The sequence below is a fragment of the Syngnathus typhle genome, linkage group LG13 (genome assembly GCF_033458585.1).
Source record: "Syngnathus typhle isolate RoL2023-S1 ecotype Sweden linkage group LG13, RoL_Styp_1.0, whole genome shotgun sequence".
In the NCBI taxonomy this organism is placed as follows: domain Eukaryota; kingdom Metazoa; phylum Chordata; class Actinopteri; order Syngnathiformes; family Syngnathidae; genus Syngnathus; species Syngnathus typhle.
The window spans coordinates 13486854-13502286 of NC_083750.1; positions in this window are offsets into that span (position 1 = coordinate 13486854).

Below are 15433 nucleotides of genomic sequence, written 5' to 3' on the forward strand. Positions count from 1 at the left end.
AATATTTTTATTTCCTGCTTGCAACTGGACCGACTCTAGAGCGTACACGGTAAATACAACTCATTGTTTTTACAAAGAAGTACTTTTGTTGCCCTGAAAAGCGAGTGAGTGCGCCGGCTACGTCGAACTCTGCGTCTGCGGCCTACCACAGAGGCCGAATTTCGACGATTCTCCCTGGTCAACGGTTGTAAATGATCGCGTTGAATAAAAAAGTGAACTTTATTTAACTCTAATTTACCGTTTTAGATAATATTACGTTGCAGTCATGTGACGCCGATGTGACTTCAATTGGCGCTACTCCCGCCGAGATTATAATTCGTGGGCGCGAATACGAACTCGGCCATTATCAACAGAAATATCTTTAATTTCTGCTTGCAACTGGACCGTCTAGAGCAGGGTGGGCAAACTTTTTGACTCGCCGGCCGAACCGGGTTCTAAATTTGGATCGGAGGGCCGAACCAGGAGCAGATGGCCGTAGTGTTTAAAGAGATTTACTTTTGTGTAGTTTGACTAAAGTTGTCGATGTAGCTAGCGTCCAGTGTAATAGCAATGTGTAGCTGAGTAGCTAACCCTATCTGAAACGTAGTTGCGTTGTATCTGCGTATGTTGGTTGAGGCTAAATGTTAACGTTTAATTTCATTCCATTAGGTTCAATGTTGTTTGTTTGCTGTATGTTTTCCACTGTAAGAAGAAGAAGAATGTAAGAAGAATGACTATACAAATCAATTGGAGGCTTGCTTCATTGATCACAACCGTGAGTACCCCTTTCTTCCTCCATTTATGTTCAACACTATTTCATGTCTAACAGTAATTAATGTAACACATAACCATAAGTAAATTGAGTGTGGGCACTCTCAAATTAACACATGTGATTATACTGTGTAATCTGTCACCGAGTATATTGTTGCAAAGTAATACAAGAAAAGATCCAAAATTGTAATTCAGAATAGTTTTCAAAAGAAGGCCATTATAATTATATACAAATCTGGTTACCCTGAACATAATAACAAGCTATTTCTTAAATCCCAAATTCTTCAATTCAAAGATTTGGTCGATTATCAGACTGCTCAAATGATGCTCAAAGCGAAGCTAAACTGTTTACCCAAAAAATATTCAAAAAACTTCTATCAATTCAACTAAGTGTTTAATATGGCCTATCAGGGCTGAAGTCAAAAATTGGCACCATCATGTGGTGAAATATGGAATCGCAGCACATCCAATTTTGCCTGGGAACAAACAGATTAAATAAATCTTCTCTTCTTGCCAGTCTTTCTCAAACAAGTAAATTGCCCATTTTGCGCAGTTGATGTTCTTTTAATACCTAGTATTTACACAGTCATAATTTAAATTACTTTCAACATTCATTCATCCATTCAAGAAAGATCCAAAGTAGTAATCCAGAATAGTTTTGAAAAGAAGGCCATTAGAATTGTAAACAAATCTGATTACCTTGAACATGATAACAAGCTATTTCTTAAATCCCAAATTCTTCAATTCAAAGATTTGGTTGATTATCAGACTGCTCAAATGATGCTCAAAGTGAAGCTAAACTGTTTACCTAAAAATATTCAAAAGCATATTTGTTGAGAGATGCTCTCAATTATACATTTTCTTATTGTATGTGTTGTCAGAATATGTTTAAATAGTGTTATTTTCTTATGATAGTATCTTGATTATTGTATGATTGAAACCACCTGTTGTGAGCTGTTAAGTGGGCGTGTTTAATAAAAAGCCTTCCTGCATGCTGCACAGTTGGGTCCCTACAAGCCAACGCCGCAGTAGTCGCAGTGAATGGTGTCCAACGGAGTTGATCGGCCTCCTCGTCTTTCTTTATTTTATTCCACCGAGTTTGCTGTGATTGGATTCCTCGCATGTACCTGCTGCTGTATGGCTACTCTGCCAACAGGTTATGGGCCCAGGTAAATCCAACACCGCATGTTCCCACCGACGTACTGGTGATGATAGCACGCTGTGAGCACCATGAGCGGACGGGCTGCAGAGAGGAACAGTTTTTCTAGCCGCTGGTCGCGGTTAATGTTCGACGGTGATGAAAAGAATTACGAATTATGGGAGGCAAAGTTTTTGGGCCACCTGCGATTGCAGGATTTGAAAGACGTTATCTTAAACGAGCCCACAACCGAGGAAGAAGACGAACTACAGCAAGACGCTGGAAAGAATGAGGAAGCGTATGCAGAACTCATTCAGTTTTTGGATGACAAAAGTTTGTCGCTGGTGATGCGCGATGCTGCAGATGACGGGCGAGGGGCCCTACAGATCCTAAGAAACTACTATCAAGGCAAAGGCAAGCCACGCATCATAAGTCTCTACACAGAACTGACATCACTACAGAAGTCTGAGAGTGAAAGTGTGACCGAGTATGTGATCCGGGCAGAGACCGCAATCACAGCGCTGAGAAATGCCGGTGAGACATTAAGTGATGGACTATTGGTAGCAATGGTGTTAAAAGGTCTGCCGGAGTCCTTTAAACCATTTGCAATCCATGTCACACAACGTGATGAAACGATGCAGTTCTCTGAATTCAAAACAAAGATGCGCAGTTACGAGGACACAGAGAAGATGCGGGCTGAAGCAGATGATAACGTGATGAACGTACGGCAGAGGAGAGCGAGACCTGACAGACCAACTGACAGAGGAGCCGAGAGGAGCGCCGCGGAGGTGGTGTGCTTCAAGTGCGGCCTGAAGGGCCACATGGCCAGAGCCTGCCGGCGTAAACTGTGGTGCAGTCATTGCAAGAGCAGCACACACCGGGACGCGACCTGCAGGCGGAAGCAGCGCGTCAACCGGGACGACGCACGGAGGGTCCACGGGGAGACTGAAGACCAGGACCGAGACGAGTACTTCTTCCGAGTGAGCGAGGGGGCAGCAAGAGTCGACGTGAGAGGCCTGATGGTTGACTGCGGGGCTACCTCGCACATCATCACAGACCTGGCAAAATTCAAGCGGTTTGATGACGGGTTCCAGGCCGAGACACACTGCGTGGAGCTGGCGGACGGCACGCGGTGCATGGGCGTCGCGGAGCGCCGAGGTGATGCAGAAGTCTGCCTGATCGACAGCACAGGTAGACACCTGAACGCAACGCTGAGGCAGGCGCTGTACATCCCATCCTACCCACAAGACATCCTATCCGTGAAAGCAGCTACGGCCAGGGGAGCCACTGTGGTCTTCAAGGAGGAGAAGAACGTCCTCATCTACCAAGACGGTACGAAATTCCCCATCCACGTACGTGATAGACTATATTATTTGCATACAGTACATGATGATGATGATTGTGATCATGATCAGTGTAAAGGATGTCATGATATTCAGACGTGGCATGAGATACTGGGACACTGCAACTATAAAGACATTCAGAAATTACAAAATGTTGTTGATGGCATGAAAATTAAGGGGTCAATAAGCAAACCTCAACATTGTGAAGTGTGTACTAAAGGAAAGTTTTTCCAAACCAGGAACAAAGATCCTGATGTGAGGGCTAAGACCCCTCTAGAACTAGTTCACACAGATTTGGCAGGGCCAATCCATCCAGAATCTAAAGAGGGTTACAGATATGCAGTTTCATTTACTGATGATTTTTCCAGCACTGTTTTTGTGTATTTCTTAAAGAACAAAAGTGACACTGTTCAAGCTACAGAAAGGTTTCTGGCTGATGTAGCCCCATATGGCAAAGTAAAATGTATCCGATCTGATAATGGTACTGAATTTACAAGTAAATATTACCAGACTTTGCTCACTAAAAACGTGATTAAACATCAGCACCGTACTCTCCTCATCAAAATGGTACTGCTGAGCGCAATTGGCGAACACTTTTTGACATGGCAAGGTGTATGCTCATTGATAGTGGTTTGCCAAAACAACTATGGACCTATGCCAGGGGTGGGCAAACTTTTTGACTCGCGGGCCGAACTGGGTTCTAAATTTGGACCGGAGGGCCGGACCAGGAGCAGATGGACGTAGGCGTTGTGTGAAGTCATATAAGCGACCTGTAAAGGTCATTGCATAAAAGATCTTGGCTTTTAGTAGGTAGTAAAGCATGGATATTCCAAACAATTTGTTTGAAAACAAATGCATTTATTAACAGCATTAAAAAAATAATAATTCACTAAAAAACTGCTATCAGTGATTCTCATAAAATACGACACTGTTATTATGAATAACAATGTCCATCACTTCAGTGCCTGCAGGTCAGATTAATGAAAGATATTTATCTTATGAGATCACATCAAACGGCAAACATTCTGACCAAATATATCATCTTGAAGAATCGGTGAAAGCATACATCCAAATAAAGTAATCAAAACAGCAACACGGTGAGGGGTATCTGAAAATCAGAGCAGAGTTTTAACTCGCAAACACCTGGTAACAGAGGTGAGGAAACGGGAAACACCTCCTTAAAGTAAGCCTTAAGAACTTTACAGGTTAAGATTAGTCGCAAATAGGTGGTGCATCAATGTCCTTGAGCATCCTGCATTGCTTGAAAATGAGAATGGTCGCTAGTTTCAATCCCTGCTATGTGTACAAATCATATTCAAAATGCGTTTTTTTACAATAAACTTGAGAGCCTCCCGTTCATTTTCAGTGGGAACAGTGTTGTTGGTCTCCCTTTTTTGCTAGTGCGTCATAGTCTGGAGTAAAATTTGTTGTGGCAATTCTTAGGCGAGATCCGAGGTGTTGGTCCGTTTACCTTGATCTGTGACGGGTTGATGTTGATGTGGCTGAACGTCACGTCGCGTACGTCGAGCCAAATTGGCCACTCTTTTTTAACATTCGGCACTCACTTCTTTTTTTCGGGCCACTCATTTTAATGGAAGGATCCCAGGGGAAGGTTTGTGGGTGGCTTTAGCGCAAAACTGCATCTGAAAGCTCAGCGCGCGAATTATAAGAATGCTGTCGTCAAAGCCCACGCTCTAAATTCGGGACTGATACAAATAGAGCGAGAGTGCGCCAAGTCCGTACTACTGAGTACGTACACGCACTTGTGAGTGTACACCGAGCTTTCTGACACGGCTTCCGGTAGTAAATGCGCAGGCGAGCGCTTCGCCATCTACTGGGAAAACGCAGTCATTGCAGGCAAAATGACCAAAAAAAAAAAAAAAGTTTAATAATACAATTTGTTCAGGGTTGGCGGGCCGGATTAAACGGTCCCGTGGGCCGGATGTGGCCCGCGGGCCGTAGTTTGCCCACCCCTGACCTATGCAGTCCAAACTGCTGCTGTGATCCGGAACAGGTGTTTTAACAAAAGAACAGGGCAGACAGCCATTCAGATGTTGACAGGAAGAAGACCAAATTTGTCTAGGATGCAGAGGTTTGGTTCAGAGTGTTATGCCTATAAACAAGACAAGAGAAAGCTTGATCCAAGGTGTGAAAAATGTGTTTTTATTGGGTATGATAAAACCAGTCCTGCATACATTGTGTATTCCCCTGTCAGTAAGAAAGTGCAAAAGCACAGATTGGTAAAGTTTGTGGCAAAATCAGGTGTAGAACAACAAACACAGACTAATGTCACAGATGAGGATGATGACTTTGTAAAAACCAAACCAAGAAGTCCAAATCTTGTGTTCGGAGAACAAAAACCTGAAGTCAGCCACCACCAACCACAACAAGAAAGAGCTGAGATCAAACGTGAGCCTGATGGTAGCCGTTACCCTACCAGAGAGAGAAGGCAGCCAGACAGATACACAGATTGTAATGTGTCCAAATATGTGTCTGATGATGAAGAGACTGATCAAGTCCAGAGTAACATTGATTACTGTTATCGCGTAATGTTTAACATACCTGTGTCATTTTCAGGAGCTGTAGCCTCAGATAAGGCAAAAGAGTGGGTTAAAGCCATGGATGAGGAAATGCATTCACTTAAAGAAAACAACACATTTACCCTGACCAATTTGCCAGAGGGCAAGAAAGCAGTGGGGGGTAGATGGGTGTATGCCATTAAAACAGATGTTGATGGTTCTGAGAAGTACAAGGCCCGATATGTTGCTAAGGGATATAGCCAGAAGATGGGTGTGGATTATGGGGAGACATTTTCTCCTACAGCTAATATGACTAAGCTTGCAACAAAATTTAAGTTGGCAAAATTTGCTGGATTTATGTTTGGGTCTAACTAGAGGAAAATGGACTTGTTTTCTGACTAAAATGTCAAGGTACTCTTTTCTTTAGGTTTATAATGTGAGAGCAAGTGGGGGTGTTGAGAGATGCTCTCAATTATACATTTTCTTATTGTATGTGTTGTCAGAATATGTTTAAATAGTGTTATTTTCTTATGATAGTATCTTGATTATTGTATGATTGAAACCACCTGTTGTGAGCTGTTAAGTGGGCGTGTTTAATAAAAAGCCTTCCTGCATGCTGCACAGTTGGGTCCCTACAAGCCAACGCCGCAGTAGTCGCAGTGAATGGTGTCCAACGGAGTTGATCGGCCTCCTCGTCTTTCTTTATTTTATTCCACCGAGTTTGCTGTGATTGGATTCCTCGCATGTACCTGCTGCTGTATGGCTACTCTGCCAACAATATTCAAACTATGTCTAATTCAGAACATTCATGTTACTCCACTCTGTCTTATTACCAACTTCTATCAATTCAACTAAGTGTTTAATATGGCCTATCAGGGCTGAAGTCAAAATCTGGCACCATCATGTGGTGACATTTGGGAATGCAGCGCATCAAATTTTGCCTGGGAACAAACAGATTAAATAAGTCATACTTCTCTTCTTGCCATTCCTTCTCAAACAAGTAAATTGCCCATTTTGTGCAGTAGATGTTCTGTTAATACCTAGTATTTATACAAAGTCATAATTTAAAATACTTTCAACATTCATTTATTCATTCAACCACCGTTACTCCACTCGCTCTGATTACCAACCTCTATCGATTTAACTAAGCGTTTAATACATCCTATCAGATCTCAAGTTAAGATTTGGCACCATACTTTGTTGAAATTTGCAATTGCAGCAAATGCAATTTTGCCAGGGAACAAAAATAGATTCAATAAACTAAATAAGTCTTACTTCTTCCCATTAAATAAATTCACACTCCTTTTCAAAAAAGTAGTTTAGAACGAGGGCCCCTCCCTCAACCTTTAACCCTAACCCCGCACGTCACATTGTGTTTTATCTGCGAATGTTGGTTGAGGGCAAATGATAAAGTTTTCTTTCATTCCTTTAGGTTCCACCGTGTTCGTTGCCTGTATGTTTGAAGGATACAAAGTACAACGCTTGCACGTTGGCGAAGACGTCTTCGGTGAGTCCGTCCTTCCTTTTTATTCATGGGAAAGTCACAGACAACAATAGCTAAAGCAACACATTGTTAGAGGTAACTACTTTTGTCTTAAATTGGATAGATTATTTGTTCCCACACCTTTTCGAACAAGTAAACTGGCCATTTGTGCAGGAGATTTTCTGTTTATACCTAGTATTTATACAGTCATCATTTAAATGAACAAATAAGATTCATTCACTCACTCATTCATTCAAAATATCCAAAGTTGTGTGTGCTATGTGTAGACGAGAATAGATCTCATGTTACTCCACTCGCTCATACGACCAACTTCTATCAATTTAGCTAAGCGTTTAATACGTCCTAGCAGGTCTCAAGTCAAGATTTGGCACTGTGCTTTGTTAAAATTTGCAATTGCAGCATATCCAATTTTGCCTGGGAACAAAAATAGATTAAACAAACTAAATAAGTCTTATTCCTTCCCATTAAATAAATGAAATAAGTCTCTCTTCTGCACAGTCCTTTTCAAACAATTAAACTGGCCATCTTGTGCAGTAGTTTTTGTGTTCACACCTAGTATTTATCAGAAATCACATTTGAAATTACTTCATTCAACCATTTTGGAAATTTGGAATCCCAGCAAATCCATTCTTCCCATTAAATAAAGACGTCTTCTTCCCTTTAAATAAATGAAATAAGTCTTACTTCCCACTGCTTTTCAAACAAGTAAAGTGCGAGAGGCTAGGTGCTAAGAGGCTAGGTGCTAAGAGGCTAGGTGCTAAGAGGCTAGGTGCTAAGAGGCTAGGTGCTAAGGTCTGATGTGGTTAGGTGCTATATATATATATATATTTATATTTAGGTCTATATATCAACCTATTTTAGATCTAAAAATCAACCTATTTTAGACGTCTATTTCTGGTCTATTTTAGATCTATAAATAAACCTATTTTAAACGTCTACTTTAGGTCTATAAATCAACCTAAGGGTCTATAAATCAACCTAATTTAGGCGTCTATTTTAGGTCTATATATCAACCTATTTTAGATCTAAAAATCAACCTACCGTTTTTTTCCGTGTATAGTGCGCAATATTTTACAAATTTATTGTCCTAAAATCTGGGGTGCGTATTATACATGGGTACAAAGAAAAACATTTTTAATTTTTTTTTTTTAAATTTTTTTTTTTTTTTTTTTTTTAAATAAAGTCATGGTACAACAAAACCAACAACAGGACTGACCGACAAAGTCGTGGAACAAAAAGACAGGGTGACATTACCAAAGACAGGAACAGAATGACAGTAACACATGCAATGATCCAACGGTGAGCGAGGGGCAGACAGGACTTAAATACAAAACACGTTACATCGATTGAGGTGACACAGGAAGAGCGGGGTGACACGAACAGAAACTATGGCAACCTAGACACATAGCAAAACTGGGGACGAGACATGACAAATCTCCCCCGAAATAAAACTCACCTTTCTTCTTGTTTGTTGTCAATCGCGCATCGCATTCAGCCATCCTGCCCAACACACTTAGTAAAATTCATAATTGACGACACATCGTTTGATGCGATGGTGCAATCCTCGATGGTGTGTTATTGTCAAATATTGTTTGTTTTTTAATCTCCATCGCGGACCGGACGTCATACGGAGGCCGCCATTACAGATGCGCAGAACGGTTGCGCAAGACACGTCAGCTATATAAAGAGCGAGAGTTCAGTTCTCCACCTATTAGTTTCAATTCACAGTTTAATTAGCAGTTTCAATCAGCAAATAACAAAATGCGTATTACAGGTAATATTTTATTTCACAACACTTTGCCTTGTTCCTTTCGTCTCTGCTGTTCATTTCAAACACGCTCCATACGACCGCAATGCTCTTGTATCTGACGCTCGCTCGATCACCTGCTAGTTTGCCGTCTGTCACAATGTACCCTACACAAATCCGAAACATTTGTTGCGGCTCCGAGTCACGACGAGGGGCAAGTTTTGGTTTCCAAGGTTGTTTTTATTCCTCTTCAACGTATCTCCCATACAGAGCCGCCTCATTCCCCTGCGCACGGAGCGCGGTGGTGCGTTTAGGGGCAGTCGGAGAAATCAACGCCAACAAAAAAAATGACATCCAGCCTAGTTAAGACCATACCAAAGACTTTAAAAATGGGACCCATTGCCTCCCTGCGTGTGTGACGATCTTTGGGACTTAAAAAAAAAAAAAAAAAAAAAAAAAAATTAGTTTTTTTTAAAAAATTCATAAAAATTGGGTGCGTATTATACATGGGTACAAGCTTTTTTCCAGCATCAGCATGCCATTGTTAGGGGTGCGTACTATACATGGGGGCGCACTATACACGGAAAAACCCGGTATTTTAGACGTCTATTTCTGGTCTATGAATCGTCTATTTTAGGTCTATATATCAACCTATTTTAGATCTAAAAATCAACCTATTTTAAACGTCTACTTTAGGTCTATAAATCAACCTAAGGGTCTATAAATCAACCTAATTTAGGCGTCTATTTTAGGTCTATATATCAACCTATTTTAGATCTAAAAATCAACCTATTTTAGACGTCTATTTCTGGTCTATAAATCAACCTATTTTAGATCTATAAATAAACCCATTTTAAACGTCTACGTTAGGTCTATAAATCAACCTAAGGGTCTATAAATCAACCTAATCTAGGCGTCTATTTTAGGTCTATATATCAACCTATTTTAGATCTAAAAAATCAACCTATTTTAGACGTCTATTTCTGGTCTATAAATCAACCTATTTTAGATCTATAAATAAACCTATTTTAAACGTCTACAATAGGTCTATAAATCAACCTAAGGGTCTATAAATCAACCTAATCTAGGCGTCTATTTTAGGTCTATATATCAACCTATTTTAGATCTAAAAAATCAACCTATTTTAGACGTCTATTTCTGGTCTATAAATCAACCTATTTTAGATCTATAAATGAACCTATTTTAAACGTCTACTTTAGGTCTATAAATCAACCTAAGGGTCTATAAATCAACCTAATTTAGGTGTCTATTTTAGGTCTATATATCAACCTATTTTAGATCTAAAAATCAACCTATTTTAGACGTCTATTTCTGGTTTAAAAATTAACCTATTTTAGACGTCAAGTTTTGGTTTAAAAATCAACTTTTTTTAGACGTCTATTTTTGGTTTAAAAATCAACCTATTTTAGACGTCTATTTTTGGTTTAAAAATCAAACTATTTTAGACGTCTATTTTTGGTTTAAAAATCAACCTTTTTTAGACGTCTATTTTTGGTCTAGAAATCAACCTATTTTAGACGTCTATTTTTGGTTTAAAAATCAACCTTTCTTAGACGTCTATTTTTGGTTTAAAAATCAACCTATTTTAGACGTCTATTTTTGGTTTAAAAATCAACCTATTTTAGACGTCTATTTTTTGTTTAAAAATCAACCTTTCTTAGACGTCTATTTTTGGTTTAAAATTCAACCTATTTAATACATCTATGTTTGGTTTAAAAATGAACCTTTAGTCAATTTTTGGTTTAAAAATCAACCTTTTTTAAACGTCTATTTTTGGTCTGAAAATCAACTTAATTTTGTCTTTATCAGTGGTACAGGAATAACCAATTCACATGTACGGATCAATATGCTTGTTAAACCCAAACAACGTCTGTGCATTATTTATACAACTTACGGCTTGTTCAGACTTCAAAATTCCAAAATATGATCATATTTAATGTTTTTAATTTAGACGTCTAGTAAATTGAGCCAAGATCAAGATTTTGCAAATTAATAAGGGTTGGGAAACTTTGTTGAATGACCCTACCTCGACAGTTTAGTTTTGACTATTTTAGGTCTATAAATCAACTTATTTTAGGTCTATAAATCAGCCTATTTTAGATCTATAAATAAACCTATTTAAAACGTCTACTTTAGGTCTATAAATCAACCTAAGGGTCTATAAATCAACCTAATTTAGGCGTCTATTTTAGGTCTATATATCAACCTATTTTAGATCTAAAAATCAACCTATTTTAGACGTCTATTTCTGGTCTATAAATCGTCTATTTTAGGTCTATATATCAACCTATTTTAGATCTAAAAATCAACCTATTTTAGACGTCTATTTCTGGTCTATTTTAGATCTATAATTAAACCTATTTTAAACGTCTACTTTAGGTCTATAAATCAACCTAAGGGTCTATAAATCAACCAAATTTAGGCGTCTATTTTAAGTCTATATATCAACCTATTTTAGATCTAAAAATTAACCTATTTTAGATCTATTTTAAACGTCTACTTTAGGTCTATAAATCAACCTAAGGGTCTATAAATCAACCTAATTTAGGCGTCTATTTTAGATCTAAAAATCAACCTATTTTAGACGTCTATTTCTGGTCTATTTTAGATCTATAATTAAACCTATTTTAAACGTCTACTTTAGGTCTATAAATCAACCTAAGGGTCTATAAATCAACCTAATTTAGGCGTCTATTTTAGGTCTATATATCAACCTATTTTAGATCTAAAAATCAACCTATTTTAGACGTCTATTTCTGGTCTATAAATCGTCTATTTTAGGTCTGTATATCAACCTATTTTAGATCTAAAAAAATAAACCTATTTTAAACGTCTACTTTAGGTCTATAAATCAACCTAAGGGTCTATAAATCAACCTAATTTAGGCGTCTATTTTAGGTCTATATATCAACCTATTTTAGATCTAAAAATCAACCTATTTTAGACGTCTTTTTCTGGTCTATAAATCGTCTATTTTAGGTCTATATATCAACCTATTTTAGATCTAAAAATCAACCTATTTTAGGCGTCTATTTCTGGTCTATTTTAGATCTATAATTAAACCTATTTTAAACGTCTACTTTAGGTCTATAAATCAACCTAAGGGTCTATAAATCAACCTAAATTAGGCGTCTAATTTAGGTCTATATATCAACCTATTTTAGATCTAAAAATCAACCTATTTTAGACGTCTATTTCTGGTCTATTAATCAACCTATTTTAGATCTATAAATAAACCTATTTTAAACGTCTACGTTAGGTCTATAAATCAACCTAAGGGTCTATAAATCAACCTAATCTAGGGGTCTATTTTAGGTCTATATATCAACCTATTTTAGATCTAAAAAAATCAACCTATTTTAGACGTCTATTTCTGGTCTATAAATCAACCTATTTTAGATCTATAAATAAACCTATTTTAAACGTCTATATCAACCTATTTTAGATCTAAAAATCAACCTATTTTAGACGTCTATTTCTGGTTTAAAAATCAACCTATTTTAGACGTCTAGATTTGGTTTAAAAATCAACCTATTTTAGACGTCTATTTTTGGTTTAAAAATCAACCTATTTTAGACGTCTATTTTTGGTTTAAAAATCAACCTTTTTTAGACGTCTATTGTTGGTCTAAAAATCAACCTATTTTAGACGTCTATTTTTGGTTTAAAAATCAACCTTTTTCAGACGTCTATTTTTGGTTTAAAAATCAACCTATTTTAGACGTCTATTTTTGGTTTAAAAATCAACCTTGTTTAGTCAATTTTTGGTTTAAAAATCAACCTTTTTTAAACGTCTATTTTTGGTCTGAAAATCAACTTAATTTTATCTTTATCAGTGGTACAGGAATAACCAATTCACATGTACGGATCAATATGCTTGTTAAACCCAAACAACTTCTGTGCATTATTTATACAACTTACGGCTTGTTCAGACTTCAAAATTCCAAAATATGATCATATTTAATGTTTAATTATTTAACCTATTTTAAAAGTCTACTTTAGGTCTATAAATCAACCTAAGGGTCTATAAATCAACCTAATTTAGGCGTCTATTTTAGGTCTATATATCAACCTATTTTAGATCTAAAAATCAACTTATTTTAGACGTCTATTTCTGGTCTATTAATCAACCTATTTTAGATCTATAAATAAACCTATTTTAAACGTCTACAATAGGTCTATAAATCAACCTAATCTAGGCGTCTATTTTAGGTCTATATATCAACCTATTTTAGATCTAAAAAATCAACCTATTTTAGACGTCTATTTCTGGTCTATTTTAGATCTATAATTAAACATATTTTAAACGTCTACTTTAGGTCTATAAATCAACCTAAGGGTCTATAAATCAACCTAATTTAGGCGTCTAATTTAGGTCTATATATCAACCTATTTTAGATCTAAAAATCAACCTATTTTAGACGTCTATTTCTGGTCTATAAATCAACCTATTTTAGATCTATTTTAAACGTCTACTTTAGGTCTATAAATCAACCTAATTTAGGCGTCTATTTTAGGTCTATATATATACCTATTTTAGATCTAAAAATCAACCTATTTTAGACGTCTATTTCTGGTCTGTAAATCAACCTATTTTAGATCTATAAATAAACCTATTTTAAACGTCTACGTTAGGTCTATAAATCAACCTAAGGGTCTATAAATCAACCTAATCTAAGCGTCTATTTTAGGTCTATATATCAACCTATTTTAGATCTAAAAAATCAAGCTATTTTAGACGTCTATTTCTGGTCTATAAATCAACCTATTTTAGATCTATTTTAAACGTCTACTTTAGGTCTATAAATCAACCTAAGGGTCTATAAATCAACCTAATTTAGGCGTCTATTTTAGGTCTATATATCAACCTATTTTAGATCTAAAAATCAACCTATTTTAGACGTCTATTTCTGGTCTATTTTAGCTCTATAAATAAACCTATTTTAAATGTCTACTTTAGGTCTATAAATCAACCCAAGGGTCTATAAATAAACCTAATTTAGGCGTCTATTTTAGGTCTATATTTCAACCTATTTTAGATCTAAAAATCAACCTATTTTAGACGTCTATTTCTAGTCTATAAATCAACCTATTTTAGATCTATTTTAAACGTCTACTTTAGGTCTATAAATCAACCTAATTTAGGCGTCTATTTTAGGTCTATATATATACCTATTTTAGATCTAAAAATCAACCTATTTTAGACGTCTATTTCTGGTCTGTAAATCAACCTATTTTAGATCTATAAATAAACCTATTTTAAACGTCTACGTTAGGTCTATAAATCAACCTAAGGGTCTATAAATCAACCTAATCTAGGCGTCTATTTTAGGTCTATATATCAACCTATTTTAGATCTAAAAAATCAAGCTATTTTAGACGTCTATTTCTGGTCTATAAATCAACCTATTTTAGATCTATAAATAAACCTATTTTAGACGTCTACTTTAGGTCTATAAATCAACCTAAGGGTCTATAAATCAACCTAATTTAGGTGTCTATTTTAGGTCTATAAATCAACCTATTTTAGACGTCTATTCCTGGTCGATTTTAGATCTATAAATAAACCTATTTTAAACGTCTAGTAAATTGAGCCAGGATCAAGATTTTGCAAATTAATAAGGGTTGGGAAACTTTGTTGAATGACCCTACCTCGACAGTTTAGTTTTGACTATTTAAGGTCTATAAATCAACTTATTTTAGGTCTATAAATCAACCTTTTTTAGATCTATAAATAAACCTATTTTAAACGTCTACTTTAGGTCTATAAATCAACCTAATTTAGGCGTCTATTTTAGGTCTATATATCAACCTATTTTAGATCTAAAAATCAACCTATTTTAAACGTCTACTTTAGGTCTATAAATCAACCTAAGGGTCTATAAATCAACCTAATTTAGGCGTCTATTTTAGGTCTATATATCAACCTATTTTAGATCTAAAAATCAACCTATTTTAGACGTCTATTTCTGGTCTATAAATCAACCTATTTTAGATCTATAAATAAACCTATTTTAAACGTCTACGTTAGGTCTGTAAATCAACCTAATCTAGGCGTCTATTTTAGGTCTATATATCAACCTATTTTAGATCTAAAAAATCAACCTATTTTAGACGTCTATTTCTGGTCTATAAATCAACCTATTTTAGATCTATAAATAAACCTATTTTAGACGTCTATTTCTGGTCTATAAATCAACCTATTTTAGATCTATAAATAAACCTATTTTGAACGTCTACTTTAGGTCTATAAATCAACCTAAGGGTCTATAAATCAACCAAATTTAGGTGTCTATTTTAGGTCTATATATCAACCTATTTTAGATCTAAAAATCAATCTATTCTAGACGTCTATTTCTGGTTTAAAAATTAACCTATTTTAGACGTCTATTTTTGGTTTAAAAATCAACCT